The 16,361-nt window shown below is 37.4% G+C and overlaps 1 long non-coding RNA gene across 1 annotated transcript; it reads left to right on the top strand.

Moving 5' to 3' along the window:
- Nucleotides 1–236: 236 nt before the first annotated feature.
- LOC148073897 (uncharacterized) lies at nt 237–15,132 on the top strand. The gene is made up of 3 exons (XR_015712075.1): nt 237–321; nt 9,897–10,012; nt 15,078–15,132. It is a non-coding gene; the product is annotated as an uncharacterized LOC148073897 (long non-coding RNA).
- Nucleotides 15,133–16,361: the final 1,229 nt, after the last annotated feature.

Here is a 16,361-nt window from a genome sequence, read left to right as displayed (position 1 = left end):
GAGTTAAATTTCCATAGTTTTATCTTACAGGCATCTTATGATATAAAACGTTCAGTTTAAGGTAGGTATGGCTTCAAATCGAGTAACTATAGGTATAATAATATAAATGGCTAATATGCTTTTTTTCATTCATGTATCATAATGTACTCATAAAGCAAAGCACCTTACAGACTAAACTCCGGACAAATCCCCCTCAGAGTCATTGCTCCCTCGTTTGTGTTTAATTGAGAAACTCCTGACAGTTTAATAAAGTTACATTATTTATCTCACTTATGTGACGTTAAGGTGAACGAAGAGGATCCTGGAGAAAGTTCCCTTTAGGTAATGTTCAATTTCTTACTATATAAGTTGCTCATGAACTAACCAGGTCATCTAAACTGCAACATTTTAGCAGCTAGCTAAGCTTCGAGGTTATTTGTCGTGTAAACATTATGTCTTTGTTATGCAGAATAGAATAAATAGACTTAAATAACCATGACATGAATGATCTCAATCATTACTTCAAGCAAGTAAATCCTTATTCATCCGGGTAATTGAAATTGTATTTTTTGTTGTTGTTGTGATGGTTGTTAAATTAAGGGATTATTGTTTTCTTTAGTGATCTTATCTTTCATGTCTATAAATAAAGCTGTGCATTTAAAAAACTCAATTGTCTATACCAACTAATATTTGGTCAATATTAACAAACACAATTATCTGAAATTATGATTCATAATATAATAAAACATTTAATTTATTGGAGAATATGTTTAAAAAGACTTGATAGAAAAGTAATAAATTAAGAAAATAAATCAGTGAATAAGCAAGTTTAAACAATGTAATGCATTAATATTACTGATGTCTGGTGGGAGAAGGTTAAAAAAAAAAAAAAGAAATCCTACTATCGATCCTACATTTGCAGTGACTCCCATATTAATGTTTTTTTGTACTGATGTGAACCTAGTTCAATGCTTTAATAGAATGGCTTAAATCTGGAGGAAGTAAAAGCTGTTATTTAGCAATAACAATTACACTTTTTGTAAAGTGCATAACACAAACACAATGCCATATTAGTCATTTATATGATGCATTTGAAAATCAATGCTAATTCAAAATATATATATGTCATTTATCTTTCTTTTTCCAGTCAATGGTTGTATGTTTATAAAAAAAAATATTTTGTTTGATCTTATAATTGTGTTTAATGCAAACATTCCAAATTAGCTTCAATTGGCTTACTTTTGTTAGTGAGACGCTCAATTTTAATTTTCATTGTAGCCCAATTTATTATGCAAGTCAGTTATACAATTTTGTTTAACTCTTCTCATTTTATTTTATTGTATTTTTCTTCATGCATTTTATTTTAATTCGTATTCCACAAAACCACAAAAAAGGAAAATCCTCTCATGTGTTTTCCATTACTTGCATTAAAGGGTTTCTGATTAGATACACAAAACTAATCTCACTGATATGTATCAGTTATCCCGTCCTATCAGTCATGTGTTATTGATCGTACTTGAATAAAAAAAAAACCTGTAATCTTTAAGATTTAAAATTGGTATAAATATTGTGTGTGTTTCATTGAGAATCTGGATTAGCTATTCATCTTATTTACTCTAATGATGTGAATGTAAATGTCATGTTGAGCTCAAAACAATTTTCAAATTGAAGATAGATTCATGTGAAAGTAGTTTCCTAAAAAATATACACAATAATACAAAGAATTTATTCAGATTTGAAAAGCCGGATCATATCTTCTCATCTCAAGTCATTTATTTTCCAACCGCTGACATGTATTAATTACAACCGACCGACAAGACTTGACCTTTTCACATGTAGTAAAAACATCTCCATACACCGAGACATCCCTAAAGGAGAAGGATGATTGTTCCTCATCACTGATATTGAAAAACCAACAGACTGCTGCTAATATTCAGAGAGTCATCCCCGTTTCATAGCAGGAGATATTGATTCTCCCTCTGTTGATATTAAGTGTAACGTACAACCCACGTCTCACGCCGCGACTTGATGAAGACGCATCCGCAGACATCGCTGCTTCAACCCTGATAAATTGTTTTCTTTTATTCCGACACTTGCTCTCTCCATCATGGAAATGGCAGCGCGGCTTCGGGATGCTACCCATCCTCATTAATGGAAGCTCGGGCACCCAAAGGTCACCCGGCTCCGCCATGACAGCGGGCACTCGTCACAGCCGAGCCCCGACTAATACTCGCAAAAGGTCGGCATTAGTTTTAGATATAGTTTAGACACTTTTCGGCGCCGCTTCGGGACGGTGTTCGGACGTGAAGCGACGGATGCCAAGGCTGTCACCTGTGATGTAGGAGAGATGGAATAGTTGGCTGGCGGAAGCGGAGAAGCAGCAGATTGCGGCACATCAGCATTCTTGTAAAGGAACAGGCACCTGATTGCGCCGCTACGGGCGAGTGGTTTACAGCTGTCTCTGGACAGAAGCGCTACCTGCCTCAGCATGCCAATAAGACAGCCGTAGCTTCCCCAACTGCTAATCACTGGCGCTCTGCCTGCTGGAACTCTGGCCAGCTCGTCTCCCGGCGTCGCCTGGTACCGGTTTGTGTTTTTAGCGAATTTGACTTAAAGGTGCCACCTTCTCTCCAAACCCTCCCTGCGAAACAGCTGCCTGCCCTTGAGCAGAGCTTCTCGCGAGCATCTGGCCACTACCTGTGGTTTGTCACGGTGCTCGCTGGTCTGAGGAGAACGAAGGCGAGAGGATGGCGGCTGACAAGTTCCCCAGAGAAGCAACTTTTTCCCTTCCTATGACTAATGAGTTGTTTAAATTTAAGACACGAGTTACGATGTTGGATGAGTCGTGGTCACCTTCGATCAATCAGCCGCTCGCGTTTCTGCGTGTATTTAGAAAAACACAGCTGGACGTGAAACTTTACATTAAGTTAAACAGTCGGTTGAGTAGCTACTTATTTCTACTATTAGTTAAAAATCATAAGGTAAGGTAAGGTAAGGTAAAACTTTATTGATCCCTCAGGAGGTCTCCTTGTTTTTGAAATTGTTTTTTTCAAGTAGCCAATACATACAGCAATTTTTTATTAAAAAAAATAAAAAATAAATCAAAATAAAATAAGAACAAGAGAAATAAAGAGAAAGAACACAATTACACAATCTAAGTCTAAAGATAAAGTCAAAGAACATAGATCAAAGAAAAACAACAAAGACAAAGGTACGGTGTACATTTTAGGACATCTTCAGGTATCAGACCAAACGGCTTCATCCTTCAGATGTCCTAAAATGTACACCGTACAAAGGATACAAAGACTAACATAGAACAGAACATCCAGATACTTTCACTCCACTCCTGCCCCCGAACTCAGAATTGTACAATTTAATAGCCCGAGGAATGAATGAGTCCCTGAGTCTATTTGTTTTGCACCTGGGTAGGAGCATTCGTGCTTCATCTGATTCTCTGCTCACTGATGACAGTGTTCAGAGGATGACTGTCATCATCCATGATGGACAGTAGTTTGTTCAATGATCTCCTCTCAGCAACTGTCACCAGTGAGTCCAGCTTCATTCCAACCACAGAACCAGCCCTCCTGATCATCCAGTACTTTAAAGCTGTAAGATAGTACGGGTGTTTAATGGCGAGAACTTAGTGATAGGATAAGTATCCCGATTAGGGTTGTCAAGTATTAAAAACTGAAAGTATTGATATCAAAATTGTGTTCCGGATACGATACGATACGATTTTCAAAAGTATCAATACCAACTCGCTGCCACCACTACCAAGTCGGGTATTACTTACTGAGGGATCAATAAAGTTCTACCTAACCTAACCTAACTTCCAACTTGGCGAAACATCTCAAGGACCGACATACTGGCCTTTAGTTAATTTCGTCACAGGTTAGTGTCTTTCGTTTAACCCAACAAAATATAATATTATATAAAAGAACGTCTGTATGGATCAGGTACTATTTACACTTTAGAGAAACCTTGGTTCCAATAACGTATTTTTTATCTTAACCCAAGATCTTCCCTCGCTGAATTACTTGAGGTACAGTGAAATCTTATTTAATCTAATCTAATATAAATCCCAGAGCTGTACAACTCTGCTCTTGCAGCAGCTTCAGAGGAATCTGTACTTGCAGGGCTTTATCTTGTTTTACGGCTAATAATAATAATACAAATATTTATTTTAAATTTGGGGGTCTAATCTATGTGGTGTTGAGTATCAAATATTTTTCCTGAGTGCTGTTATTGAGTTGAAAATTGTAGTAATTTGACAACCCTATTCACAATACAGTGTCAACGATATACAATATATCGCATATATTTGTAGTATTGTTGAGTACTTGACTCTGGTGTTGCAGGATTTACAGACGACATGACTCTTGACGAAGTCATAATTGTTTTCATTTGTTTCGTAACCAAAATGTGTCCAAACATAAGCTTTAAAAACTACTGGAGTCGACTGTATCCTCTCGTCCTCAGCCGCCTCGCGGGATTTTCATTGTTTCTACAGCTACGGAGGAAGTAATGATTGCAGCCGTTAAGCGTCCGTAAGATCAAATGCAACACAAACGCTGCGCATATTTGTATGTTAATTGTGAATAAAATACTAAATTATTTTATTTTAAACACCCTTTATGGAAATATAAACCATAAAAGAACTGTTGGAAAAATAAAACATGCCGAAGCCAAAATTAAATTGTATTAAGTGCTCTTGAATATCGAGTGTATCATAATTGTGGTTGGAAGAGTAATTATACTTTCTTACACATCGATATCTAGTGAACTATTAGCCACAGATCATCTGATATTTTAAAGCAGTAAGACGAGTGGTCTCCCCTGTGATCGCCGACATGTTGAAAAACAGATGTGGGGTTGTTTGTAGCATTAAAGAGAGAAAAATAGCTGGAGCAGCCCAACGGCTCTTTGCTAAAGGAGTAGCAGGGAAATTAAAGTTTAGCATCAATAGCAGTGCAACATATCAAGTTGTCCATATGTTTCTAGACTGTATAAGTCATAAAAAAGTAAAACTACCAAAGAGCCACTTGTTTCCATCCATGGTGTCATTTCTTTGAACAATATTGGACATAACATAATTGTATTTTCTCAATATAATTTTAAATATTGTTGCTAATGTGGCAGTGACTGTGGTGAATCCACCCTCAAGTGATTTGTAGGTCCAGATGGTAAATCGGAACATCACCACAAATGCAATCATCCTTTCCTGAAATATAATTGAAATAATTTTGTCTATTTTAATTATTATTTTACTTTTAGTGGAGGTAAAAATGGATCACAAAAAATTGAACACTAAATGACTCTACCATGAAAACATGTCACAACATGAGAGAACCAAAATCTAACACAAAAAAATGGAACACTAAATGACTCTACCATGAAAACATGTCACAAAATGAGAGAACCAAAATCTAACACAAAAAATGGAACACAAAATGACTCTACCATGAAAACATGTCACAAAATGAGAGAACCAAAATCTAACACAAAAAATGGAACACAAAATTACTCTACCATGAAAACATGTCACAAAATGAGAGAACCAAAATCTAACACAAAAAATGGAACACAAAATGACTCTACCATGAAAACATGTCACAAAATGAGAGAACCAAAATCTAACACAAAAAATGGAACACTAAATGACTCTACCATGAAAACATGTCACAAAATGAGAGAACCAAAATCTAACACAAAAAATGGAACACAAAATGACTCTACCATGAAAACATGTCACAAAATGAGAGAACCAAAATCTAACACAAAAAATGGAACACTAAATGACTCTACCATGAAAACATGTCACAAAATGAGAGAACCAAAATCTAACACAAAAAATGGAACACAAAATGACTCTACCATGAAAACATGTCACAAAATGAGAGAACCAAAATCTAACACAAAAAATGGAACACAAAATGACTCTACCATGAAAACATGTCACAAAATGAGAGAACCAAAATCTAACACAAAAAATGGAACACAAAATGACTCTACCATGAAAACATGTCACAAAATGAGAGAACCAAAATCTAACACAAAAAATGGAACACAAAATGACTCTACCATGAAAACATGTCACAAAATGAGAGAACCAAAATCTAACACAAAAAATGGAACACAAAATGACTCTACCATGAAAACATGTCACAAAATGAGAGAACCAAAATCTAACACAAAAAATGGAACACAAAATGACTCTACCATGAAAACATGTCACAAAATGAGAGAACCAAAATCTAACACAAAACATGGAACACAAAATGACTCTACCATGAAAACATGTCACAAAATGAGAGAACCAAAATCTAACACAAAAAAATGGAACACAAAATGACTCTACCATGAAAACATGTCACAAAATGAGAGAACCAAAATCTAACACAAAAAATGGAACACAAAATGACTCTACCATGAAAACATGTCACAAAATGAGAGAACCAAAATCTAACACAAAAAATGGAACACAAAATGACTCTACCATGAAAACATGTCACAAAATGAGAGAACCAAAATCTAACACAAAAAATGGAACACAAAATGACTCTACCATGAAAACATGTCACAAAATGAGAGAACCAAAATCTAACACAAAAAATGGAACACAAAATGACTCTACCATGAAAACATGTCACAAAATGAGAGAACCAAAATCTAACGTAAAATAAATGGTTGGTTTTCTTTTTCAAAATGTTTTATTCAGATGCGAAAAAATGTGTTCTTACATAAAGTTTTTTTATCCAAATATGAATTTCCACCTTAGGTTTTCTGTTCACTTTAATTACAGCAGGGTTGTCCAGTTCCCTTGCTTCCCCCACTTGTTGTAGGGAAACTGTACTGGGACTGTAAGCGATGGTGGGCGTGTGCACTTTGAGTATTTTTAGTTAAGAGTCAAGCAGCTTTCTATTAAAGTTTAGTCCTCCTGGAGGCGATTGTGAGCACGGACGTCCTACCCGAGCATTGCAACCACAAGTGGGCGTCGAAAAAAACCTCCAGCAAACCGTGGTTAAGAAACCGTCAGCTGTGATATGAAACAAGATGGCCGACTTTTATTCCAGTTTCGAATCAAATTGAACTTAGCTTCAACCTTGATACTTTGATGTTGCTTAAATCCACTTTGAGAATCGGTACTCTTTAGTGTATCTCACCAACACACTTCCGACATATAAAAGCAATGAGATCGGGGAGAAGGAGAAGGAAGAGAGTCGTAGAAACATCGGGGGCTCGACAGATGAACAGAAGTGAACAGCGGAGAGAAACCGTGAAACGTAATGAGGAAAACCGTGGGGACGAGCGAGATGAACAGCAGGAGGAGGAGCAGACAGATGAACAAATAAAACGGCGGGCATGTTGAATATAAAGAGAGGGATGAAGAGGGATAAAGGGCATGAGCAGGGAGGTGAATAATATTAGAAGAAGAGTGTTTGTGTTGACGATCGGTTTTTGTGATGAAAAATGTTGCTTCAGAATGTAGTTTTGTCCTCGTTGACCTCATTTTCCCTAGTTTCTCCATCTCTCTGATCTAAACTCAGATGTTTCCTCATTCGTTATCCTCTTCAGAGCTACCCTCACTCTCGTTCTTTTCATGGGTCAGGTCCCTGAAGTACTCCATGCTTTACCTCACACTCTCTTTGTGTGGTGACAAATTTCCGACCTGTCCTTCATCCACTGAACATGTGTCTTTCTCTCTCTTCAATACATCTTTCTCTCCTTCTTTGGTGTCCGGTTTCTCTTTTCAGTTTATAAAAATAAGAAAAGTAAACAATCACTACATGAATGTTTCGTGTGATCGATCCAGCAGTGGCTCAATGATATAAAAACCTATAGTTTGCTGAGAAAAGCTCTTACTTTATTTGTTTTCATTTAGATTCTGGTGTATTTGAGTGCCTATGCCTTTAGTTTCCACCATCAGGGGGTGCTCTTTTGACTAAATCCAACTTTCCAAGGCCCTCATAGTCATCATATGTGGCCCGCTGGATGATATTGACATTGTGATCTATAAAGAATAAACTTCCAATAACATTTAATATTATGTTGATGTAAATTATATATATTGGGCCTTAAAGAATAATAAATAATACAACAATCAGACTCATACTAACTGTTACAGACATTTTACTAAATACTTGTTTTGTCCGGCCCATAGCCAATTCATTTTGGCCCCTTGTTTGACTTTAAAGCAGCCAGTCTAAATCAATAAAAAATAAAATAATATATTATCTACCAAACTAATTAATGTCAACTCCTGGTTGGGAATGACCGTCATTTTTTGACACAACAACTCAAACAGTTAACAAAAAAAACATCTTGCAAACAGAAGTATTTAATTTAAATAAATGTTAAAAAAGTAAATAATGATGGGAAAATGCTGACCTTATAATATGTTTTTATATTTTACGATTCCACTTAAATTATTAACCCTTGTTATTTCGGGGTCATAAATACATATGCAGTAGTGTAGGTCGTTCACCTTGACTCAGATAACACAAGGGATACCACAAACACATTTGTTTCTGGGCCTTTAGGTCACCATCGACCCTCAGATGACACTAGGGATACCACAAACACATTTGTTTCTAGGCCTTTAGGTCACCATCGACCCTCAGATAACACAAAGGATACCACAAACACATTTGTTTCTGGGCCTTTAGGTCACCATCGACCCTCAGATAACACAAGGGATACCACAAACACACTTGTTTCTGGGCCTTTAGGTCACCATCGACCCTCAGATAACACTAGGGATACCACAAACACATTTGTTTCTGGGCCTTTAGGTCACCATCGACCCTCAGATGACACTAGGGATACCACAAACACATTTGTTTCTAGGCCTTTAGGTCACCATCGACCCTCAGATGACACTAGGGATACCACAAACACATTTGTTTCTGGGCCTTTGGGTCACCATCGACCCCCAGATGACACAAGGGATACCACAAACACATTTGTTTCTGGGCCTTTAGGTCACAATCGACCCTCGGATAACACTAGGGATACCACAAACACATTTGTTTCTAGGCCTTTGGGTCACCATCGACCCTCAGATAACACTAGGGATACAACAAACACATTTGTTTCTCTGACTTTAGGTCATCATCGACCCTCAGATGACACTAGGGATACCACAAACACATTTGTTTTCGGGCCTTTGAGTCACCATCGACCCTCAGATAACACTAGGGATACCACAAACACATTTGTTTTCGGGCCTTTGAGTCACCATCGACCCTCAGATAACACTAGGGATACCACAAACACATTTGTTTTCGGGCCTTTGAGTCACCATCGACCCTAAGATAACACAAAGGATACCACAAACACATTTGTTTTCGGGCCTTTGAGTCCCCTTGACCCTGAGAAAACACAAAAAAAATCATCTTTGAGTTTTAGCTCTTGACATAACTTGACAACTACTTATGACTGTAATCAATAATCAAAATTAATCGCATCATTTATCAACCATAGAAACTTTTGGAAACAAATTCTTCCGTCATAGAAGCAACTTTGGGTCGTAATACTTGATGATACATTTAATTCCCGTCATATATGTAGAAATAAAGAAATAAAGAAATAATCCCCTGACAGTCGAAGCATGTTTTCACCTGCAGACGTGGAGCTCGTCTGGTCCGACGCTCCATTAATTAGCCGCGACACGTTCACTCTTCTATACGTTCACCCGTCGTATGCTAAACATCCTCCCGCCGCCGTTAATTAAGCCGCTCGACTCCATGTACCGTCCTGATTGAATTAATCGCGACGAGGTGTTTTTTTGTTGTGGAAGGTTCATTTAATTAAGGTGGTGTTTTATGCTTGGCTCGCTTCCCTTAAGCCCAGAGAGGAAATGTGTTTTTATCTATGTTGTGATGAGATGATTTCTGTACGCCTGTGTGTTTACACAGCCTCCTCCTCCTCCTCCTCCTCCTCCGCCTGCTCCTCGCCATCCCCGGCATCTGGCAGCCGACTGGAACCGCATCCACTCGTTCCTGGAGGACCATTATCCACATCCCTTCATTAGGTAGCTCTCACACACACTCACACACACTCTCACACACACACACACACGGTTGATCCAGCAGCAGTCAGACAGCGACTCATCGCTCGGCGGCACCGGTGGAGTCACTCCGTCTCATTTCAAATGGCTCTCTGCAGGAAACACTCGCGAGGATGATGACGGTCCTGATGCCGGGGAAACTGAGCAATTTAGCCTCAATCGCCATTTAATTTGTAGATTAAGCAAATGAAAAACCATTTCCAAGAGAAACAAAGGTCTTCTCTTACTGCTATAAAAAAGTAATGCAAAAGAAACCTGCTGTGTTTTTTAACACCAGACGGAGAAAGCGGGGTTTTTTTTTCTTCTTCTTCTTCCCTCTCGCTCTCAGGTTGGGCCGGTAATCAGCCGCTGTAAATCATTTGGCAATTGTCTAATATTATTAAGGCTAATTACGAGCAGATGGAATGCTTTATTTGCACTGGGGGTGACTACAGCGAGTGCAGTGCGAGGCGAGGATAATTAGAAAGTTGAACCCCATTGTTGTTAATTAGCATGAATCCAATCATTTAATTACCTTGATTCAGTGGAGAATTCTCCGTCAGGCACGAATCCAGGCAGAAATAAAAAAAAAAGATGGAGGGTAGTAGTGGTGGCGGCGGTGGCAGGACGCGGCGCTAGAGGAGCGCCTGACAGACGCCGCTCATGCTGGATATTAAACTAAATTAACCAGCAGGTCCCAAACTTCTGTTTGATTGGATGCGACGAGCAAAACAGATGGTAGTCGTACTCGCGCACAATGTTTTTCCATGACACGGGGCCACGAGTAGAAATTGACATTTTAAATGATAATCCAAATGTTTGTGGTGGGAAATTTGCATTTGTGTTTGTACTGACAATTTATCGTTTTAGAATGAACAAAAAACTACCTATTGCTCCTTAATTCATCTTAAAATTTAAAAATTAGGGCCGGCAACAATTGCCTTATATTATCTATCGCTACAGCCCTGTATACACAATGTAATTTATTGTGATTAATTGCGATTAAACGCTCGATTCCCTTGATTAATCGCCATTAATCACAATAAATTACATTGTGTATACAGGGCTGTAGCGATACACTAATCTTATGAAACTGTTCAATACGATATATTCAGCTCACGATACTATTTGATACGATATACAGTACCTTCTTACAATAACCTGAAATGGACGGAATTCACGAAGTTATCTGCTTTATTTTTTACAATTATTACACTCGTTTTAATGCCGTAAAACCCCGATCCAGACACTTTTATACAGTTTTTTCAGACATGCATTAACATTCTATCATAGTTCTTTTATTTAAACACTCTCAAAGTTCAAAGTTTCACATATTACAAAAAAATAAATACAACATTAGTAAATGAAACCAAAGATCATAACCCGTTTTCAGCCTTTCTGGCGTCTGTCCGGGTAGTTTTATATGAAACTTGTCACAGGAGTCTTCGAAGTAACGACAACTTCTTTTGTTCGGCTTGACTGGTTTATTTTTGAAAGCAGGACCACCGGACTTCACAAACACACAAACACCTCCTCACAATCACAACCAACGTACACACACCCCAAATACGCAACATCCACAACTCACAATGTTAAGGAGGAACACTGGCTGCTAACACTTAGCCAATCAGGACGCAGAACACGTATGCGCGTTCATACTGTACACTGTAAAAAAAAACATGAAAAATGATACTAAAATTATCTGCAAGGCAGCACTAGGTTAACCGCGGTATAGCGAGGGACCACTGTATTCATCTCATGATACTGTTCGATATGATAAATTCAGCTTCCGATATATTATTTGATATATATTCAGCTCCTGATATTATTTAATACAATATATTCACCCCCCGATACTATTTAAGCCCCATATATCATTTGATATGATATATTCAGTGCACGATAATATTTGATACGATATATTCAGCTTCCGATACTATTTGATACGATATATTCAGCTCCCGATACTATTTGATACGATATATTCAGCTCCCGATACTATTTGATACGATATATTCAGCTCCCGATACTATTTGATACGATATATTCAGCTCCCGATACTGTTCGATACGATATATTCAGCTCCCGATACTATTTGATACGATATATTCAGCTCCCGATACTATTTGATACGATATATTCAGCTCCCGATACTATTTGATACGATATATTCAGCTCCCGATACTATTTGATACGATATATTCAGCTCCCGATACTGTTCGATACGATATATTCAGCTCCCGATACTATTTGATACGATATATTCAGCTCCCGATACTGTTCGATACGATATATTCAGCTCCCGATACTATTTGATACGATATATTCAGCTCCCGATACTATTTGATACGATATATTCAGCTCCCGATACTATTTGATACGATATATTCAGCTCCCGATACTATTTGATACGATATATTCAGCTCCCGATACTGTTCGATACGATATATTCAGCTCCCGATACTATTTGATACGATATATTCAGCTCCCGATACTATTTGATACGATATATTCAGCTCCCGATACTATTTGATACGATATATTCAGCTCCCGATACTATTTGATACGATATATTCAGCTCCCGATACTGTTCGATACGATATATTCAGCTCCCGATACTATTTGATACGATATATTCAGCTCCCGATACTATTTGATACGATATATTCAGCTCCCGATACTGTTCGATACGATATATTCAGCTCCCGATACTATTTGATACGATATATTCAGCTCCCGATACTGTTCGATACGATATATTCAGCTCCCGATACTGTTCGATACGATACGGAAATTCGCAGGATTTCATTATTACTTTCGCTGCGGAGGACGTGTTGACTGCTGCCATCTAGCGGTCGGAGGTTTAATAGTAACACATAAATTAACAAATGTCATGAGTATTTGCGTGTTAACTGTAAATAACAGATCGAAATTATTTAATTTTAAACATATTTAATTTAATATAAATATACAAATAAATATTTATTACAAAAAATAAATGTATATACATTTGCTTATTTAATTTGGAAAAGAGTGTAGCTGTTGAATATCAATAAAAGTAAGAAAATTATGCTACATAACTCACAACTGTTTAAAATGAAACTAAACTTCACAGAAAATAGGAAAAAATATTAATGTAAAAATGTTACACTGTGCTGCTTTCAAATACTGATATATTGTTGAATATTTGTAAAGAAATGATGTACCCACATGACTCTTGACTGAAGTGTTACAAAAGCCAGAGTTTAAACCGTTTATAAACTATATTTTTTATATATAACTATATTTTATATCTGTTTAGAAGCAGAAAGAGAATATATTAAACTGAAGTTGTGTATTTGAAAGCACATGTTTATTAAATGAATAGATCTATAGATATAAATACTGAAATTAAACCAATGGCATCAACTTTGAAAAGGTTATATTGAAAATCAAAGTAACATAAACAATCAATCTGTAAAATTGCTAAAACAAAGTACAAAATATATAACATGAGTTTTCTATGAAGCGAGTATATGCAAGCATAAAATCTACTTTCGTAATTTTACGCTTAACTATGTCGTTGAAACCAACTGTATTCTGGAAGTTGCTGTTGCTCTTTTCTCCTCTAGAGGGCAGTAGAGTAGACCGTGAACTCAGCTTGGGCTGCATTCAATAGTCTTTCTCTTTCTACAGCTATGAAATCAAACATCTGTGTTGGTTTGAGGCGAAGCTATACTGTTGTAGTTAATTAAAATACATTTAATGGCTGCTCACTGTTGTTCGCGCAGATTAATTTCTCGATTTAATCAACCGTTTGTGTCTGCATTTGGGAAATCCATGGCTGTGTTCGGTGGAAGTACAAGCGTGATGTACAAACAGAGTTCACTCCATACATCTCCACTGTTGTGCTGCACATTAGATGAAATCTGCAGCGCAACATTTTCATTTATTTCCATTGATTTTCCTGCTGTTTCGTTGTTAAACTGAGCCAGACGTGTTGCCGAGACGAATCACCGGTTCCGCCTGTGACAGAAGGGATAATTCCTGGTGGATCAAATAAATACAGATGTGGAGTAATTAGTTGTATTCCCAAGAAGCTCATCGCAAACACACATTACAGGAGTGAGGGATGGAGCAGGTCTCCCACTATGGCCGCCCTTGTCAGCGTAACCTGCTGGACTCTAGCAGAGGTCAAACCTGCTGGCTGCTCAGATCTACTGAGAGTCTCTCATGAATCCACCTCAACACACCTGCACACACACGTCTGTCTCTCATGTGACTGACTATTCCTATTGTTATTATCATTTATATAGCTTATTTAGAAGTTGTTTTTATAGCTGTTTAATAATAATACAACTTTTAAATCATCTTTAATTATATTAATAAAATAATCATCTTATATGACCTTCACCAGTCTTTATTTATTTATTTGTGTTATTTTCTTTACACTCTCAAAGTGTTTTGAATCAATAAAAAAAGTGTTTTATAAGCACAAGACATATTTTTGACATGATTTGTTTAACTGTATTTCTTTAAAGGGTTACATATATAATGAAATGCCATTTTTTCTACTTGTCGGAGAAAATAATAAAAAAAACACCTGTAATATTTAAGTTTAAAAGCCACAAAATACAGCTAAAATATTTAGACTATTTGTAGAATAGACGTCTGTGCAGAGCATCTTCGTATTCATCACAAAAAATTAAACTAACAAAAAAATCAATTAGAGAAAAGACACAGTTGAATAGAAGGATCGCATTTGAAAAAATGTTTTGAGTGTCAAAGGGGTTTAACAAACTGTGTTTTTATTTTGAGCAAAATTATTATTGTGAAAAAGAAGCAAGAGAAATTATTAAAGAATACATTAACTCAGTTTGTTTGGGACCAAATTGGAGGTTATACATCACAACATTGTAATGGGTCATTAGCCCCATTAAAAAATGTATGTGCATATATATATATATATACATATATATATATATATATATATATAGCTATCTGAGTTTGTAGTTTAAAATCTCACAAGGCCAATATTGTATTTTCTTATTGTCTTTTCACTTCTCCATAGAAACACTGAGCCATGACAGAGTGGAACATGGATATGCTAAGCTACTATAAAACCAATCGCCACCAATGATGTCATCGTTATCAACAGGTAAGTACCACGAGAAACAAAAAAAATGTGTTTGTGGTATCCCTTGTGTTGTCTCTGGGTCAGGGTGAACAACACAAGGGATACCACAAACACATATGTTTTCAGGTCTTTGGGTCATCTTGACCCAGAGATAACACAAGGGTTAAGATGTTTCTTTTTTCTACAACCACTTTTCTTACGAACAAATATGTCTATGTTGTTTATAATACAACCATTTTTGTTTCACAAAATGAATAAAGTAAAAAATAATAAGAAAAGTAATTGAAACTTTTGCATACAAGCCATCAACATTTTAGCTTCTTATTAGCATTAGCTTCTGCTATTAGTTCAATATCTGTCGCTCGTCATTTTTAAAATCCTAGCTCAAGCGAGTCATTCTTTAATGGTGTTCGGCGCTCTCGGCCTCTGGCTCTTATTCCTCGCGTGTTAACAAAGTAGCCTTTGATTTTCTGTCGTGCGTTAATTACCGTGTTTTGCCATTTAACTGGAAGCTTTGTGTAAACTAATTACAGGCTAATGATCGTGGGCTTGGAGCACTAGCGTTTTACTTTTTTTATTCCATTTGAAAGAGCGACCTTCATCTACGGCGTCTTCGGGCTCTCTCTGTTTTTTTTTGTTCCCTTCAGCTCCGTCTTTAATTCAAACGGGCGCGTGTGCAGCACCGGACTGTAATTGTTGTTACGTGGCTGCGGTTAATTACGGCAGAGTGACTGCGCCACAGCCGAGCGCTATATTAGTGGAGAAGGCGGATGAATAGGGTGTTTTTTTTTGTTTTTTTTCGGCACCAGCTGGGGTCCCAAGGAGAGAGGGAAGAGTGCCGAGGCCCCCCAGTGTAGGCCCACAGCCTCGGGGCCTCTGGGCCATATGGACACAACACTTAAACTGGCCTTTCTTCTACACCTTGCTCTTTTAATCAAAGCAAAGCCCCTCACCCGGCGCTGCTCGTCGCCCGCTTTTCATAATGACGCCGTTTCCTCATAAAACAAACGCAGCGCTCGCACGAGCGTCTGTCCTCCGCCGCTGCTTTATGGAGGAGGGCAATTTAGTCTATGCTGAATTATTACGCGGCTACAAACAAACATGAATATTTTACATTAGTTGAGCTCCGCTCCGGACGAATGGCTCGCACTTTGTGTTGAAAAATAACTACGATAATTAGCATTTGTCGGCGCACAAACACGTCGGCTTAAATGGAAC

This window comes from Callionymus lyra, chromosome 8, assembly GCF_982586985.1.
Source record: "Callionymus lyra chromosome 8, fCalLyr1.hap1.1, whole genome shotgun sequence".
NCBI classification, from domain to species: Eukaryota; Metazoa; Chordata; class Actinopteri; order Syngnathiformes; family Callionymidae; genus Callionymus; species Callionymus lyra.
Note: the sequence above shows the minus strand (reverse complement) of the source record. Positions and strands in the feature narration are given on the sequence as shown.